A 17911-nucleotide genomic window follows, 5' to 3' on the forward strand; every position below is an offset into this window, starting at 1 on the left:
GATCAGGGGCGAGGTGGAGACAAAGCCCTCACCCTTGTCCTGGGCGCAGCAGTGTCGGCAAAGGCCGGGGCGGGGCTGCCACACACGGGGATCAGACCCAGAAATGAGACAGGCCGGGGCGGCCTAGGGCTCGTGTGCGGGGGAAGGCATCGTGGAGGGCCAGGCTCAGCCACAGAATTGCCAGCCCCACAGGCCGCCGGTGGTCACCAGGCACCTGTGCCTACGCTGGGGCCACAGGGGAGCTGGGACAGGTAGGAGCTCAGTTCCACGCAGAGAGAAACAGGCTCCAGGATGCTACCGACACCGCGCGGCCCACAGCTGGCCCGCTTCTCCGGTGTGTGCTGCGTTGCACGGGCACCCGTGTGGCAGTGAGGCGTCTCCCCCCACCGCCCCCTTAGAGGGCGTTGGCTTTGCCACGTGTGACCCGAGGCCCATGACCCACACTCCTCACCGATGCGGGATCCTTGGGGACCTTCTGTCGACTAGGACACCCAGGACCACCCCCTGCCAGGAGCTGCCAGCAACACAAACCCACGGAATGCAGCTACCATGCCAGGCTTGTGGCGGCGCGCGGGGAGGAGCTGCACTTTGGGCAGACCCCTTGGGGCTCTCACATGTGAGGGGCAGCCGCACAGACCCCCCCGTGGCCACCTGGGCAGGGAGGGGCAGGGCCTTAGTCCAGGCCCCTTCGCAGCTTTTTCTCCCTAGGCTAAGAGCCCATTGTTCCATTCTGCAGAGGCGCAAGAAAATGAGCGGTGCTTCCCCACTCGCCGGGGCGGCTCCACGGTAGTCAGGCCGAGCGTCGGCCGGGAGGGACAGGAGGGCTCAGAAGAGCCCGGTGGGGAGGACAGACCCCTGGGCCCCTCCCCCACTGTAACTCGTGTCTATACTTGTGCCGTGGAACGCGTCTTTCCAAGCGCATGCATGCTTGGGGGTGTTTTACCTCTGTGCAGGCCAGATCCAGTTCTAGCACCTTCCCCCGGCCCCCCCAGGACGCCCCTCGGGCCCCCTCCCAGTTGGTGCCGCCTCACCCACCGGGGCGGCCAGGGCCGTGGCTGTCATTCCTGTCCATGCTTTGCCTGCTCTGGAACCGCGTGTGAATGGAGCCGGGCAGGATTCTCTTAGTGTCCAGCTGCTTCCACCACACTCAGCTCTGGTGCTGGGGGTGGGGGGCAGCTCCTGGGCCCCCCTTTCAGGGCTGCCTAGTACTTTACCGGAGGACTGCAGGGTGTGTTTCCCTCGGCTCCTCGGGAGGATGTCTGAACTGTTTCCAGTCTTTAGCTCTTGGGAATTCAGCCTCCGTGAACATTTGTGTACGAGTCTGTGCGGGCGTCTGTTTTCCTTTGTCTTCCGTGGAGTAGTTCCTAGGTAAATTTGCCGTTTACTTGAGGCTGTGAAGCTTTTCCCACAAATAACAGTTCCATCTCACGCTCTCACCATCAGGGATGAGGACCCTCTTGCTCCACGTCCCCCATAACATTTGGGACGATCGTTTTAATTTTAGCCCATTTCACAGAAGCAGAAACTGAGGCTCAGAGAGGCTGAGGCCTTTGTTCCCGGTCACACACACTGATGACAGCAGAGGCCATGAGGTTCTGGGTTCTGGGACTGGTTGTCATTAAAGGCACAAAGTTCAGGACAGAAAGAGAAAATAAGAGGTCTCGTGTGATGTGTTCTAGCACGAAATACATGGCTAAGACCCGTGCGTGGCCACTCTGGGCAGGTTCTCAGTCCATGGATGCCCAGCTCGGGGCTCAGCCTCATGGCGGTGCCTTGGGTCCCTTCCAGTATCTCCAAGGAAATCCCTGGCTCCCTGGGAACCCTGCCCTTCTCTGTCACCCTGCCGGGGATGTGTCCCCGTGAGCGTGCCAGGAAAGACTGCGCTTTGGTGAGCTGGCAGGATGCAGCCTGCTCCTCGCAGCTCAGGGCCCTCTCGGAGTGCCCGGCCCGGCGGCTCCACTGTCCCCGAAGGCACTGCCTGTTCCTCTCAGGAAAACAAGCCATTCTGAGCCCGGGACATGAATGAGGACAGCCAGGCTTCGGAGGCTCCTGCCTGGCCCTGGCCAGCCTCCAGTTGCTGTGCCTCAGGGACGAAGGCTGGGACAGGGAACACCCAAAGTGCAAGATCCCAGACCAGCTCTGCCCCGGGCCCGCCTAGGGACATGGGGAATGCCACTTTCTCTCTGTCAGCCGTCACTGTCCATGCCACACCCAGGCCGGGTGAGCAGTGGGAGACAGGGCTGTGTCTGGGTTCCAGGGCCTGTTTCAGGGGTTCCTGTGGCGCCCCGCCTCTGGCTTTCCTGGAGGTCTTGCTCACTGCAGATGCCGACTTGGGGGGTCTGAGGGAGGGGCTGAGGTCTGGCTTTCTGCCAGGCTCCCGGGGATGAGGGCTGCTGGTGCGGGGACCACACTTTGGGGGCCAGAGCTTGGTGCCCAGCCTGTCCCCGGTTTTCATGGAGCCATGCCTGTTCTGACTTGAACTTGTCCTGACCAGTGACAGACGCACCATGCTCGGGAGGACCAGGTGTGTGTTTTGGGCCAAGTGCACAATAAGACAAAGGCACAGCCACTAGAAGAGATGTTGCCTGCTGGATGCCAAGGCCACCTGGCTCTCCAGGTCTTCCAATGGACACTGGACCTGGGTGGGATCGTGCAGGGTGAGCCCAGGGTCCACGGCACGCTGGGCCCAAGCAGCCTGAGTAAGGCAGGGGAGCTCAGGCTTGGCGAGCTGGAGCTGCCTGATGATGTCGGGCCCCGCAAGCGTGAGAACCCCCAGCCTTGCCTTGTCTCCAGCACGCTGCCTCAGATGTCAGCGCAGGGTTCTCAGCTCCTCTGGAGGCCTGGGGCACAGTCAGCGGGCCTGGGTTTGAGGCTTTGTTCTGCCAGCACATCGCTGTGAGATTTGGACAGAGACTCTGCTTTCTCATCTATGAAATGGGCGCATTAGCAACCCTCACAGTCCAGAGCCCTTGTGCAGAAGAAATGAGACAGTCCCTGTGTAGTGCTTGTGAAGTGTGGGAAACCTCCTGCCCTGTCCACCCCTGTCCTCCCCTCTCCACACAAGAGGTGGACCTGGACTCTGGAACTGCATTGAAAGAGAGACTCTGTTATCCCTCCTGCAAGATCAGATACGCCTTGAGTGGGTACAGCAAGCAATTTAAATCCTCGCAGGCAGGCCGGCGCCGCAGCTCACTAGGCTAATCCTCCGCCTTGCGGCGCCAGCATACCAGGTTCTAGTCCTGGTCGGGGCGCCGGATTCTGTCCTAGTTGCCCCTCTTCCAGGCCAGCTCTCTGCTATGGCCCGGGAGTGCAGTGGAGGATGGCCCAAGTGCTTGGGCCCTGCACCCCATGGGAGACCAGGAGAAGCACCTGGCTCCTGCCTTCGGATCAGCGCGGTGTGCCGGCTGCAGTGCGCCAGCCGCGGCGGCCATTGGAGGGTGAACCAACGGCAAAAGGAAGACCTTTCTCTCTGTCTCTCTCTCTCACTGTCCACTCTGCCTGTCAAAAAAAAAAATCTTGCAGGCAGGTGCCTCCGCAGGTTCCTCACTGGCTGAGTACTGGGGGCTGTGCAGTCTTCCCAGATGTCGCCTGAGTTACCTAGTCACCCCATCCTCCCTTCCCTGCGATGAAGTCCCCCCTGTGAGTTGGCTGCTCCAGGGCATCGTGCTGGCCCAGTGAGTCGTGCTGCACCTGCCAGTCAGCTGACGGGGATTTTGCATTCTGTGCTGAAAGTGGGCCCCAGACATTGCCTCACATCGAGGGTAGCACAGGCTGGGCGTGAGGAACCACCTCATATTTCCCCGCCTTGTTTGCTGCTGGACTCACGAGGCCTCCGAGGCCTCCTTCTGGAAGCCAGATTTGCTGATAGCCAGGCCTCCTCTGGCGTGCTGGAGCCCGGGATCCCCTGCTGGCCCAGCTTCCCCGAGCAGCGCAGCGCAGCCCCGCGGGGGAGCTCTCCTGTGCAGGCGCTGCGGTCCGAGCAAGGCCCTCTCGGCACCGTTCCCCCCCTGCGGACCCTGGCCGGAAGTCCACCCCAGCTGGGGTCCACTTGCCACTCCCATGATCGAGAGCTGCCCACTGCCCGCGGCACCCCTGGGTCCTCTGCAGACTCCTTGCCCCACAGAGCCCTGCCTGAGCGTCCCTGCTGCCCTAATCCCATGTCCCCGCTGTCCCCAGACTGCCCAGACCCTCCATTCCCAGGCATCAGCTCCTGCCGGCTCCTTCTGCCTGGAGCTGGCATCAGCTCCCCACTCCCCGCTCAGTTCTCCAGGGCCTGCCTCTGCCGTGCCTGGCGCCCTGCTTCCATGCCTGTGCCCACAGGTGTCCTCTCTTCCCTGGGCTTTGACACACACACACACACACATACACACTTCTCTACACCCGTCTTTAGCCCTGATTGACACACACATGTACCTGGGTCATGTGTGTGTCTGTGGTCATGTGTGTGCATGTGGTCATGTGTGTGGTCATGTGCGTGCATGCAGTCGTGTGTGTTCGTGTGGTTGTGTGTGCATGTACATGTAGTCATGTGTGTGTGCTTGTGGCCGTGTGTTTGCATGTCATAATTTGTGTATGTGTGCCTGTGCATGTGGTCAGAAAGGCAGAGTTACAGAGAGGCAGAGAGAGAGTCTTCCATCTGCTGGCTTCACTCCCCAAATATCTACAACAGCCAGAGCTGGGCCAATCTAAAACCAGGAGCCAGGAGCCTCTTCCAGGTCTCCCCTGTGGGTGTAGGGGCCCAAGGACTTGGACTATTTTCCACTGCTTTCCCAGGCCACAGCAGAGAGCTGGGTCAGAAGTAGAGCAGCCAGGACTCAACCTAGCACCTGTATGGGGTGCCGGCACTGCAGGAAGCGGCTTTACCCACTCTGCCATAGTGCTGGCCCCAACCTAATTTAATTAAAGAAGTACCAAAGTAGGTGCTAGGTGTTCTGTGTTTGGTGAGTGGCATGTGTACAGAGGGATGAGAGTTAGGAAAACTGAGAAAGTGAGCATCACTAAAACCCTCCCCCTCAGAGTGAAGCCCAGGCTTTGTCAGGGGGGACAGCCAGGGAGGCGGGGGTATGGCAGGCAGGGGCCCCCACAGAGGCTCTGGGCAAAGGACTGGGCGATTCTGCTCCCGGGAAACCGAGCAGTCCCAAAGAGGCTTCCCCGACCACCGTCAAGTGGGGGCCCCCAGGGTGCAGCGGAGCCGCCCCGTGGAGCTTCCCCTTAGAAGGAGCAGACATCCAGGCTACGCGGGCATCTGAGGGCTGCAGGGACCAGAAAGAACCCGGGAGAAAATAGAGACGATACAGGAAGCAGAAGATAACTTTGGAAACCACGCAGTTGGCTTCTCCTAGACGTCGGATTCTGCCTCCAGGAAACAGAAGCCGTCGACAGAGCCTCAGGGAGCAGCAGGAATTCTCAGCAGCACACTGTTTACAGAAGCAGCAAGGAGTGCGCTGGTCGGACAGCGACAGGGGTAGCAGGCAGGAGCAGCCTGCCATGTGGATGTTTGGGGGCGGGGCTGGCTTTGAGCAGAGAGGGCAATGGAGAGGCCATTTACACAGAGCTGACCGCTCAATGGGGAGAAGCGAGTTGAGGGAGACCAAGAATGGGCTGGTTTGAGATGCGCTGGGTCGGAGGGGGCTCCAGGACACAGCAGTGGACTCAGCGGCAGCTGGGAGGCCGGGGTGCAAATCCAGGGGAGGGGGCCGCTGCTCTCGGGGCGAGCACCTCTGCTCTGCCATGGCCCCGGACCCTGGCTGGCCCTGCGGGTTCCCACCCTGCCAGATCAGAGCTCCTGGGAGTCGGCCACAGACAGCTGGTCGCAGGAGCGGCTGGTGGACAAGGACCCAGGGAAGAAGCTGGGTGGGAAGGGGCAGGGACGGGGGCCGCACGGGAGGTAGAGGTGGGCTGAAGCCCAGGCTGACCCCTGTGTGACAGCTGTGCCATTGGTGCAGTTTGAAGTTATTACTGATTTCAAAATAGCAGCAGCTCTTGGCAAAAATCACTGATTCCGGAATCAATTAACATAGACACTCAATCAATTATTCATAGCATTACTAACGTGTACCAGTAATCAGATTGGCCTTTTAATATGCATTGTTTTTCTTTTAATTAACTCAGTCCAAAACTGAAGATCCAATGCAGAAGTGTGTTTGGCTGAATTTTAAAAAGGGAGAGACTCTCCGTGGTCTGCGCTGTGCTGAGCCACGGTGTGTGCCGGCTGGCATGCCCACGTGGCTTGAGATACACCAAGATCCCAGCGCTGTCTGCTGGTGCTCAGGTGCAGATGGGCATGTCCCTGCCATGGCAGAGGAGAAAGAGCGCTGGACTGGGCCTCCCAGTGACAGTGACCTGGGTTGACGGTGGATGCTACCGGGAAGCCTTCCAGCGCTCACGTCTCTCCTGTGTGGTGTGAGTACTGCGGGTGCCCAGCAGCCCCCGGTGCCAGTTGGTGTCTTCCAGTTCCTTCTGGAGATGAGCCCCAACCTCTCACCTGTGTGGCTGACCCTGTGGCTCCGGTTCTGTGGCTGCACAGTGCCATGTCCCCACACACCTCCCCTGGCTTCCTGTGACAGCTAGCTCTTACCCAGCGCTGGTAAGTGCCAGGCACTGTCTACATGCTTTTTAGTAAAATGCACACCCAGAGTTCCCCGGTGAGGCGGCCGGTGTGTCACTCGGGGTCGTGGCCCCCTGCCACGCGACCGTCATCCTCCTCCGTGTGCAAAGCTTCGGCGCCTGCCCCAGGGGCCAGCTCTCATCTGAGGGCTTTGTGTGACTCTGCCCTGGGTCCTCCCCGAGACCCCGGGAGTCGTCTGTTGCCATCCCCTGTGTGTTAACCGTGGCCACGTGGACGGCGTGTATCTGAGAAGCACGCTTCAGCAGGCCCCTCCTGAGCTCAGATCCGCGGGTGACTGATCCAGGCCAGCTCCACTTGTCTCCGAGCCGCGGCCTGGAGCCAGCAAACTCGCAGTGGTGGTATCGCTCATGGCGAGGCCAGGTGGACACCTGCGAGGCCTCCTGTGGTCCAGATTCCGCTGGGCAGCCCATGTTCTGCTCACATGGCCAAACAAAAGTCCACACGAGGTGGGGGACTGGCTCCACCCCTGCAGTGGAAGAAAAAGAGATCTTCTATCTGCTGGTTCACTCCCCCCAAATGCCTGCAACAGCCAGGGCTGGACCAGGCTGAAGCCAGGAGCCTGGAACTCCATCCGGGTCTCCCATGCGATGGCAGGGGTCCAAGTACCTGAACCATCGCCTGCTGCCTCCCAGGGCGCCCGTTTGCAGGAAGCTGCATCGGACACGCAGGAGCCAGGGCTGGAAGCACGCACTCCCGCACCGGAAGCAGGCATCCCAGACAGCGTCCTAACCACTGCAGCGGGGCTCCGTTCTAGAGATGACCAATTCCTCGGTCCCAGAATGAGCTGAGACGGGTGCTTCTTGCCTAGGGCCGTCCTGCCCGTCCAGACCAGCACTCACAAGAGTGCTTGCCCCATGCCCATGGCTGTGTCTTATTCCCAGGGACCCTTCCTCATGGAGACCACCGAGGCTTCTGTATTCTGTTCGCTTGCTCAGGACGTCCACCATTGGATTGAGGGCACCCGAGCCTTGTGTGGCACGGTGGGCTTCGCAGCCTGTGGGGCAAAGGTCACCGGTCACCTATAGCACTGCTCGCTTTTCTGCCACAGGCTCCGAGGCTCTGGTCACTACTACAAGGCACTGCCACCAGCCCCAGGCGAGAGCCTTCCCCAGCTTTGCCCCTCTCAGGGGTTCTGCCTGGAGAGTCCTAGGGCTGTGGGCAGCATGTCGGTCTTGGCCACGGCCACCCTGCTTCCCCTGGACCATCCTTAGTATGTGGAAACTTCTAGAACATCTCCCCCTCCTTAGCCTTCTGGAATCTGGCATGGACCCTGAGAGCAGGTGCAACGCAGAGGAATCTCTCTCCTGTCATCGGGGGCCTGGGATAGACGAGGAGAATGAAGTAGGCCACTCGCTGACCCAGAAGCTTCTATTTAAACCCAGCTCTGCGTAGGTGCCTCTGTGAGGGCAGCAAGAGTTCACCTTAGTTAGGTCGGTGGAGCAGGGGCTTCTCTGGGCTGGAGAGGGACGGGCAGACTCCCCCGGAGCCCCGGGAGAGGCGTGGTCCTCCTGCTGCTGCTGTTGTGCCGGGCGAGCCCCTCACTGAAGTTCTGACCTGCGGGCTGGTGATGCGTTTGTGCTGCGTGAAGATTCTAGGTTTGTCCTAATTTGCTTTGACAGAAACAGAGAAAAAAAAAATGCAGATTTGGCTGCCCAGGGTGGGCTGCTGCTTTAACAAATACCTGAAAAGGTAGAGCGGAACTGCGCTGTGGGTGGAGGCTGAGAGAATTTTGGGAAGTATGATTTAGGGGGAAAAATACAAACAAAAACTAGACTGCCCGGAGCACGCAGTTGGTGGATCTGTGGTTAGCAGTGGCTGCGGGCATGAGGACTGGCGCCAACGGCTGCTGGCGGAAAGAGGGCCAGGAAGGCCACCGTGAGGGCTCAGGAGGACGTGCGGATCGGGTTCCTGGAAGCCGGAAGCGAGGGCACCGCATTATCAGGTGGCAGAAACCTTAGCAGGGTCGCCTCCCCGATGATGTGCAAAGCAGCGTCGGTGGGCAGGGAAGTGGAGCCTGAGACTGAGATTCCCCAGGGTGCAAGGTGCTTCCCTCTGTCTCTCGTGCGCAGAAGCAGGCGGGCGGGGGCGTGGGGGGAGGCAGGTGCTTTGTGTAGTGGTGGTGACGTCACGTGGGACAGCTGCTTCTCATATCAGAGCACCTGAGTTTGAGTCCAGCTCCACATCCACTTCCAGCTTCCTGCTCATGAGCCCCCAGGGAGGAGCGGCTAGCGATGGCTCAAGTGCTTGAGACCTAGAGGGCGTTCCTGGCCCCTGGGCGTTTGGGGAGTGAGCCAGCAGACAGGAGGCCTCTCTCGGGAGGGGTGCTGCGGTTCAGCGGGTTAAGTGGAGCATGGGGTTCCTGCATCTGCCCTCAGAGTGCTGGTTGGAGTCCCGCCTGCTCTGCTTGCGATCCGGGTCCTTGCTGGTACATCCTGGGGGACCATGGAAGACAGCCGAGTGCTTGGACCCCTGCCACCCACGTGGGAGACCCAGATGGAGCCCCGGGGCCCTACAGTTGGCCTGGCTAAAGCCTTGGCTGTTGTGGGTGGTTGGGGAGTGAACCAGTGCATAAATTATATCAGTCTCTCTCCCTCCTCTATCTCACCCCCTTCCTTTCAAATACAAATAAAATAAACTTTAAACGATTGAGCTCTTTTTTAAAAAAAATACAGGTCTTTCTATCTGTTTCTCGCTCTGCCTTTCAAATAACATAATTTCTTTAAGTGCAAGAAAATGTTAAGAAGAAAAGGAAAAAGCGTGGGAAGAAGATCTAAGTGCAGGAAACAAGGGGGCCCTCGGCCTGTCTCGCCGCGGGGGCGGCTGGATCTGAGGCGGCTCACGGCTAGAGCCGCAGTGGGTCAGAAGCTCCGAGGCTCAGCCCCGCAGAGCGCTCAGACGCCCCGGGTGCATTCAGAAGCCCTCAGGAGTCTGCGTCCAGTGCCAGGACCCACGCGGGCATCGTGTGGACGAGCAGGGCGTCCAGCCACATGCGCTGGGGACCCGCCCATTTCCTGGGGACGTCACACCAGCCTGGGGTGCACAGAGCAGAGCACGATCAAAGTGGTCTCCGGGGAGGACCGTGGCTAGGAGCGCGGTTCACCCTGCCAGTGCCTGCTGCTGCTCACGCACACCTGGGCAAGCCGACCTGGTGGGTGGGGGGTCGTCCTCAGATCTCGAAACCTAAGGGGGATCGCCTGGCTGCGTCTCAGAATGGCTCGGGGCCAGTGACCTTTGTCCTCCCGTTTTCTCTTAATGGGGATGTCCCTGACCACTGGGCTGCTGCTGGGCACCCACTTGGGCACCCCAAGGAGCAGATGTGTCGCCTCTCCCACGTTCCAAGCCCACAGGCGGCAGGGGCAGTGCCCCGGGCGTGGTGGCACTCATGGCTAGGGCTTCTGAGCTCGGGAGATTGGAGTCTGCATCGGGGTGGTCTTTGCTATGGAACACAGTGAGTGGATCTGTGCCCGTGGGGTGGACGTGAATTTTAGTGGGTGAGAGGGCAGCCTCTTGTAGACAGGATAATCACCCCCAAATCCATGTCCTCACCCCCAGAATGCACGCACAGGTGACCTCACCTGGCCAAGGGACCCTGCAGGTGCACGGAAAGAATCTGGGGGGGGAGAGCTCCCTCGAGGGCCCGGGGGGGGGGGGGCGTGCTAACCGTGTGGGTGCTGAAAAGCCACAGCCTTCCTCAGCCATGGTCAGAGTGAGCCACAGCAATGGAGAGGGGCCAGGGGCCAGGTTTGGTGGGGCAGGAGGGGGGCTTAAGCCAGGGAGTGCAGAAGGGCTCTGTGCTCCGGAAAAGAAAGGAATGCAGGTTCTCCCCCGGAGCCTGCGGAGAGCTGTCTGGCCAGACGGTTCCCACCTGCAGGGCTGGGGGTCGCTGGAGGGCCCCAAATCTAAGCTACGAAATCCATGCCAGTGCCGGCAAAAATGAGGCTGCACAGCCCCGGTAGAGGCAGTGCTGGAACAGGGTGGGGGTCCCTACGTCCTTCGCCTCTGCTCTCCCTGCAGTGAGCTTGCCCTGGTGGGAGTCAGGCGTTGGCCTTTTGTGCTGCCTATCGGCGCCCCTGCACCAGTGGCCCACGGGGTGCTGGGGCCGTCGGATTGCAGGCTGAGGCCCCAGCAATTGAGCCTGCATTGCTCGGGCAGAAAGAGAAGGCGCCAGGAGCTCTAGGTACAGCTTGGGAACTGAACTCGGGGCTGCCCCGCCAGCGTGGAGGCTCCAGTTTCCGCAGCACAAAGTGCCGGGGGAAGACCTGTTCTCCAGCATTCCCCAGCTCCCGGCTTCCACCTCTGGCTCCACACAGCCAGGGAGGCTGTGGAGGCAGCCACAGGCGTTCTCGGGTCCTGGAAGGGGGCAGTCAGTTCTGAGCCACACAAGCGCCAGCTCCCCAGGCGGAGGAAGGGGCTCACATACCAGCAAACATCCGGGTCAGCGACAGGTGCCCTGCAGGGAACGTGGTGCACCAGGCTCGTCCTTGTTCCCGCCATGCGGTTCTGGCTCGGCTCCCCCTCCCCCTTCTCGGGGCCTCCTCCCCTCCACAGTCCCCCCAGGGCCTTGAGCCTGAGCACCTTCCAGCTGAGACACCGCCAGGCCCCTGGGGACGCGGCTTCCTCCATCCCCTTGGACTCACAGCTTTTGTCACCTCCATGCCCCGCGGAGCGCTGCCCTAAGGAGCGAGGTCCTTTTAGGAGAGTTATGCGCTAGCTGCGTACTTTTTCCTAGTTCATAAAAGTCCCCTATAACCACAGAAATAAGAAAGGATGCTAGTCTGGCACCATTCGGTGAGAGGAAAGGCATGAGATGAGCAGCCTGTATGGTCAGGACAGCGGCTGGCACGCAGTAGGGGCTTCCGTGACTGTCACTGGGGCACTGTCACCCGAGAGCAGAGCGTGGGCTCTGGAGGCAGGCGCGGGCGGGGCTCAGGTGGGGCTCGGAGCCTCCCTGGACTCGGAGCTCTCTCAGCTCCCGTGCCCGACCACACCGCTGGTGGGGGGGCTCAGTGGAGACTGTAGCACCACGAGACTCTGCCTGCCCGGCCGCCGGGTTTGTATTTTTGCCCCCATGGTGGTTCCCACAAAAGGCAAGTGAGGAACACGGAGCAGCCAGGCTGCATTCGGAGCCTTGGCAATCAGGCCCCGGGACGGGGCAGCCGGAGAAGGGGCCCACTCCACGAGCCCCTGGAGCAGCGGTGCCGGGGCGCGTGTTGTTACTGGGGCAGTCACACTTGAGGCTCAAACCCACTCCATCTTTGAGCCCTCACTTCCAAAAGGACGTCTCTGAAGCTGCCAGCGCTGGCTCCCCGAGACCTGGGGCCCTTGTGGCCTCCCCCACTGGGCCTGGCGTTGGGAGCTTTTCTGTCCTGGACCAGCAGGCAAGTCGGTCTGCGCACCTGCTCCTGCCAGTGACTGCAAGCGAGCTTGCTCTGAGAAGGCCTGGACCGGCCTGAGGGTGTGGGCTGAGAGGGGCCAGAATCCAGCCCTGGCTGGGTGGGCTGGCACCACTTAGCGGATCCGGGTCCGGTGGGGCCTCACTGGCCTCCCCAGAGGTGGGCAGAGGTGTATCGGTTGCCTTGGTGCAGCGACAGCTCCCGCGGCATCGGGGCCCGGCATGAGCCCTGCTGGGCAGGTCCCAGCCAGCCTCCTGCGGGAAGTAGAAGGCCACGGCAGGTGTCACTGCCTGCCACTCATGTTCCACGTGAAGGGGTAACGGCCCAGAGGGGGAGGAGCTGGCTGCCAAATCAGCCCAGAGCAGGAGAGCTCAGAGAGCCTGTGTGGCTCCTAAGTGGAAAGTCTCACAGACTCTCCATGGGAGAGGGCAGGGCCAGCCTGCGTGGAAGGGGAGGACGCTGGGGGCGGTGCAGGGAGGCGCTGCTGCATGTGGACGCGCCCCTCGTGGTCTCTCTGGTGGACGCTCTCCTCGTGGTGTCTGTCCTTATGGATGCTCCTGGCGTGGTCTCTCTCCGTGTGGGTGCTCCCCTCGTGGTCTCTGTCCATGTGGATACTCCTAGCGTGGTTTCTCACCTTGTGGACACGCCCCTCGTGGTCTCTGTCTGTGTGGATGCTCCCCCTTGTGGTCTCTGTCCGTGTGGATGCTACCCTTGTGGTCTCTGTGTGGATGCTACCCTTGTGGTCTCTGTGTGGACACTCCTCTCGGGGGTCTCTGTGGATGCTCCCCTCGTGGTCTCTGTCCATGTGGATGCTCCCCTCGTAGTCTCTGTCCATGTGGATACTCCTAGCGTGGTTTCTCACCTTGTGGACGCGCCCCTCATGGTCTCTGTGTGGGTGCTCCCCCTCGTGGTCACTGTCCATGTGGATGCCCCCCTGGGGGTCTCTCTGGTGGATGCTCCTCTCGTGGTCTCTTTCCATGTGGACGCTCCCCTCGTGGTCTCTTTCTGGTGGACGCCCCCCTCGGGGTCTCTCACCATGTAGATGCTCCTCTCGTGGTCTCTCTGGTGGACACTCCGCTCGTGGTCCCTCTCTGGTGGACGCTCCCCTCGGGGTCTCTCACCGCCACTCTGCCCCCTGCATCCGTCCCTTCTGTGGCCAGCAGACCTTCCCTGTGGCTCCCAGGGGCCGGAAGGGGCAGCTGTGGGGTTGACGGGAAGACAGGCGCCACTCTGCACGCTTTGCCCAGAGGGAATTTGAGGCAGGGACTTGGTCATGTGGGCAATGGGGGGGCCGAGGCCGCAGCCCCCAGCCCCACTCTGGCTCTGTTTGTGCTCTGACCCTGTAGTCAGATGGTGGAATGGATGGTGGAATCCGGGTGCCCGGGGCCTGGGCACTCGCCAGACCTTATGAGTCAGTCCCAAACCAACCGAGCCTGGCCACGATCCCGTGAGGGGGGGAGGATGGCCCCAGAACAGGGAGAGGCGCAGAGGTTCGGTGGTGCAGGATTAGGTGATTGATTGAATCAGTGTGGAAGGTACTCAGGGCGCCAGCTCCTGGGGTCAGGTCGCATGGGGCTTTATTCCCAACCTGGTCCCTGCTGAGCTGTGTGACTGACAGGAGTCAGCTGACAGCTCAGGACCTGCACAGAACCAGTGCGCAACCCAAGTTGCTTTCTGTGATCCGTCTATCACATCATCAGAAAAAGGAAAAAAGGGGATCTATGCCAGCCTGTTTACACAGTATGACAAGCCTGGGAAGAAATGAGCTAGGGAATCAGAAAATAGTGGTGGAGAAAGAAGATAGCACCGTGGGAAGGCTCATTCACTGCATGTAGCCTTGAAGTTTGTCTGTGAGTTTCCTAGCAGCCAAAGCAAAGAGGGAAAACTGGTTATGCCTACACACTTAATCACAACATATCCTATGCAAAGACCATATCCTCATTCGAAGAAATGTGGATGGGTACTGCATAATTTATTTTTTAAAAGATTTATTTTTTTATTTGAAAGAGTTACACAGAGAGAGAAGGAGAAGTAGAGAGAGGTCTTCCATCCACTGGTTCACTCCCTAGTTGCCCCCAACAGCTGGAGCTGAACTGATCCACAGCCAGGAGCCAGGAGCTTTTTCCAGGTCTCCCACATGGGTGCAGGGGCCCAAGGACTTGGGCCATCTTCTACTGCTTTCCAGGCCATAGCAGAGAGCTGGATGGGAAGTGGAGCAGCCAGATCTCAAACTGGCGCCCATATGGGACAGCGCTACATGCTAAGCTTAACCCGCTTAGGCACAGTGCTGGCCCCTGCATAATTTATTTAATTCATCTCTATTCGTGGGCGTTGAAGTTTCTGGTTTTGCTGTTACAAGCAGTGTCCATAGTCTTGCCTGATTATTGAATATTTACCAGCCACGTCAGTGGCTAAGTTGAGGCCCAGACATTGTCCTCCTGGGGGTGTGCGAATGGAGAAGGGCGGGCACGGCAATGCAGGGAACTGGACTCAGCTGCTGTTGCCGCTGAGTCTCCTCCGTCCCCCCACAGCCAGCAGAAGGGCAGAATCCCCAGCCCCAGGCGCAGCTGTCACGGGAGCAGCCCCCTCCTCACCCAGGCCAGGCTCGTGCCCGACGCTTCAGCCACCCAAGCTGCACAGAAGGCCCAGCACGCCTGCCACACCAGCACGTCTGGCCACAGTCCCTGCCAGCCCGGGAGCCCCTGCACTCCGTGCCTGGCACACAGCCCCAGCTGCAGCTCTGTGCCCTCGCTCCTCAGCCCGCGGCACCTAAGCGGATCATAGCACCTCGGGGAGAGCAGCCCAGCTGTCGGTGTATTTGCAAGGCTCACCCCAGCTCGCAGCTCCACGCTCCAGAAATGAACCAGGGAAGCCGCTTGTGGGGGAGGCCCTTGGGGGGTTGGTGGGGGTTCTTCTTTGGCCCCCTGGAGACGCAGGAGCGCCCAGCAGCTGAGGCAGCAACGTGAGAGCCACGCGGTGTTCAGATCCTCTCTCTGCTCCTGGGCCATGCATGGGGCAGCCCCACTGCCGACTGGCGTGTTCCGATCCACCGGCATGTGCTGGGCACCGTGGGCATTCACCTGTGGAAGTGTTGGGGCTTCCATGTGGCACATGCCCACTCTGTCAGGGGTCCACAGATCCACTGACTGGTCCCTGTCGCTTACTGGGTCATTTGAGCCCAGTGTCCATCCAGTACACCGGGAAGCTCCAAGGGTAAAACCGCGGTGTGAATGTTCCGCGCTCCCAGGAGCTCTTGTCCCAGATAACCCTGCGACGACCATCCGGGCCGAGAGCTACGCACGGGAGGCTCTCAAGCCTGGTGCTGAGGTTCCCCGGAGCTGGTCCAGGAGCTCCTCCTGCAGCCGTGACCTGGATGATCAGGGGACTGGCCGGGAAGCAAGCAGGGTGTGGGTGCCACCGGCCGCAGGAGCTGTACCTGCGAAGGCCCTGGGGTGGGAACCTGGAGAACAGGAAGGGCGTGCAGATGTGGAGCTGGGACATTGTCCAGCCTCCAAAAGACACGGCTGCCGGAGGGGGAGTGATGGCCGGAGCAGGGGTCTGGAGACCACCTGGATGGAGCCGCTGGACTGGGGAGGGCAGCCGCCGCCGAGGGGACAGGACTGAGGGGACTCAGGGCCAGCGTCTGCCCTTGGAGCCTGTCCAGAGATGGGGAAGCAGAGCCGGGACCAGACTGGGCAGAGGGTGAGGCTCCCGGGCACAGTCCAGGGGCACCTGGGCTGGCCTGGGCTTGGGTTTGCAGATGGCGGCACGAGGGAGCCTCGGCGGGCACCTGTCAGAGCCGCCCCCCCCCATTGATACCCGCCACTCTCCACCTCTCCTGGGGCAGCCGGGGAGGGCAGCACCTGGGCCGCCCTACCCCCAGCGGGGGTTGGAATCTCCGTGTATTCCCAGGCAGCTGCAGCATCATGACAGCAGCTCTCCCGGCTCCTGCCCCGCGGCTGGTGCTGCCCCTGGGTACCCATGGGGCTTCCACGCCTCTCTGCCCACTGGGTGCAGCCCTGGGAAGTGAGCAACACTCCCCGGGCCCGGGTTTGCGGACGGGAGATGTGCCAGGGCACAGCCGGAGCCGCACTGGGGTTTGCGGGGTGCGCCGGAGGTGCCGCGGGGAGGCGTGTGGTGAAGCAAAGCCGCAGTCAGGGGGCCGGAAGCCCTGCTGGGCACCTGCGTTTCCCAGGTGCAGAGTATGGAGAGCAGGCGGGGTCGCAGGAAAAAGCCTTTGTCTCCGCTGTCCAGTGTGAGGGGCGTGGCTGACGGGAGGCTGGGACAGTGAGGTGTGAGGGGCGGGGCTGACGGGAGGCGGGACAGTGGGACACGATGGGCGGGGCTGGCAGATACAGGGTTCTGTTGTGAGCCCAGGGTATAACCAGCAGGGCGGGGAGGGGGGAACACGGGCCTCACTCCTGGAGGCAGGGCCACCTGCTGTTGCTCTCCTGCTCTGGTCCGCCCCCCTCGCTGCTGGGCCGCCTGTTCCCTTCCCTTGCTCGCCTCTTGCTCCTGTGTTTTTCCCTGAGTTCCCGTCTCCCATCTGGTTCCAAGAAGGGCTGTGGGCTGTGCAGTCAGGAGGCCTGCTGGGCCGCGACTCCGGCTGGTTGAGGGGTTAGCTGGCCTGGGTTACTGAAAGGTCCCTGAGCAGTGGGCTCAGGCACAGCTGCTTCAGAGGCTGGAGCGAGGCCGTGGGATCACACCCTCGCCTCCCTCTCCGTCTCCCCTCGCTGCACCCTCAGGCAGCCTCTCCTGGTGTGGTGGGAAAGGTGCCCTCCCACCAGGAGCTGCGGCCCAGCCCAGGAAGAGAAGGCACTGCCGTGGCCCACAGCCCAAGGCTGAGTGCCGGTGACTCCCAGGTCACTGCACCCCGTCCGCCAGCCGCCGGCGCCCTGGGCCGTCCTTTGGGGAGGCTGGGACTCCCTCCATCTGAGCCCCAGTGGACAGGGCAAGCACCCTTGCTGTGACCCAGAGGTGGCACGGGGCCAGCAGAGGCCTCCAAGCATCCCTACCCCCTGTCCAGCGGCCCCTTTGGGCTGCTCGGTGGCCTCCTGGAGTCCACCACACACCCCACCCTCGCCACCTCAGCAGGTGACATCCCTGAGTCCCTGGAACTGGGCCTCCCTGAGCCAGCGCAGTGACCCCAGGGCCTGAGCTGCACCCCAACCTCTGCGTCTCAGAACAGAGGCCCAGGCTGGGAGCGGGGGGGGGCGGGCGATCAGCAGTGCCGAGCCCAGGAAGGAAGGAGGGGGCCCTCCCGGGAGTTAGGAGCCATCTCTCGTGGGACGGCAGGCAGCCCAGTGTCCCAGGAGGGACAGCGTGAGCTGGCATAGTCCCGGGCTCAGGGCTGACTCGGCACCTGCAGCTCCGAGACCTAGAGCACAGCCCTCCACCGTGGGCCCCACTCCGTGCACCTGCATCAGAGCCTTGCCGAGTGCTCGGTAACCCCACACACAGCTGGAGGCCGTGGCATGACCACGAGGTTTGTGTGAAGAAGGACGAGCAGTGGCGGGCGTCTGAGTTTCTGAGCGGGCGCCGTGCCTCCTCCTGGCTCTTCAGTGCCGGCGACCCCTCACCTCCAGGGCTCGGCCCTCGCTGCCCCCCTCACCTCCAGGGCTCGCTGTCCCCGTCCCCCACCTCCAGTGTGAGCCTCAAGGTCGCGCCCTCACCTCCACCCCTCACCCCCCACTTCTGCCCTGGCCCCGCGTTCCGTGCTTCTGTCCGGCAGCCCCACCTGATCCGTCTCTGCCGGTTGGGTGTTTAGTTCATCTGTGTCCCTTCCCCGAGAAGAGGCTTGTGGGGGTGGGAGCTGTCCCCTGCATGTCGCAGGGGCCCGGAGAGGTTGAGTTGACACATCCCTGCCCTGGCAAGCCTGGGTTTTCCAGGA

This window comes from Oryctolagus cuniculus, chromosome 10 (genome assembly GCF_964237555.1).
Source record: "Oryctolagus cuniculus chromosome 10, mOryCun1.1, whole genome shotgun sequence".
Taxonomy (NCBI): domain Eukaryota; kingdom Metazoa; phylum Chordata; class Mammalia; order Lagomorpha; family Leporidae; genus Oryctolagus; species Oryctolagus cuniculus.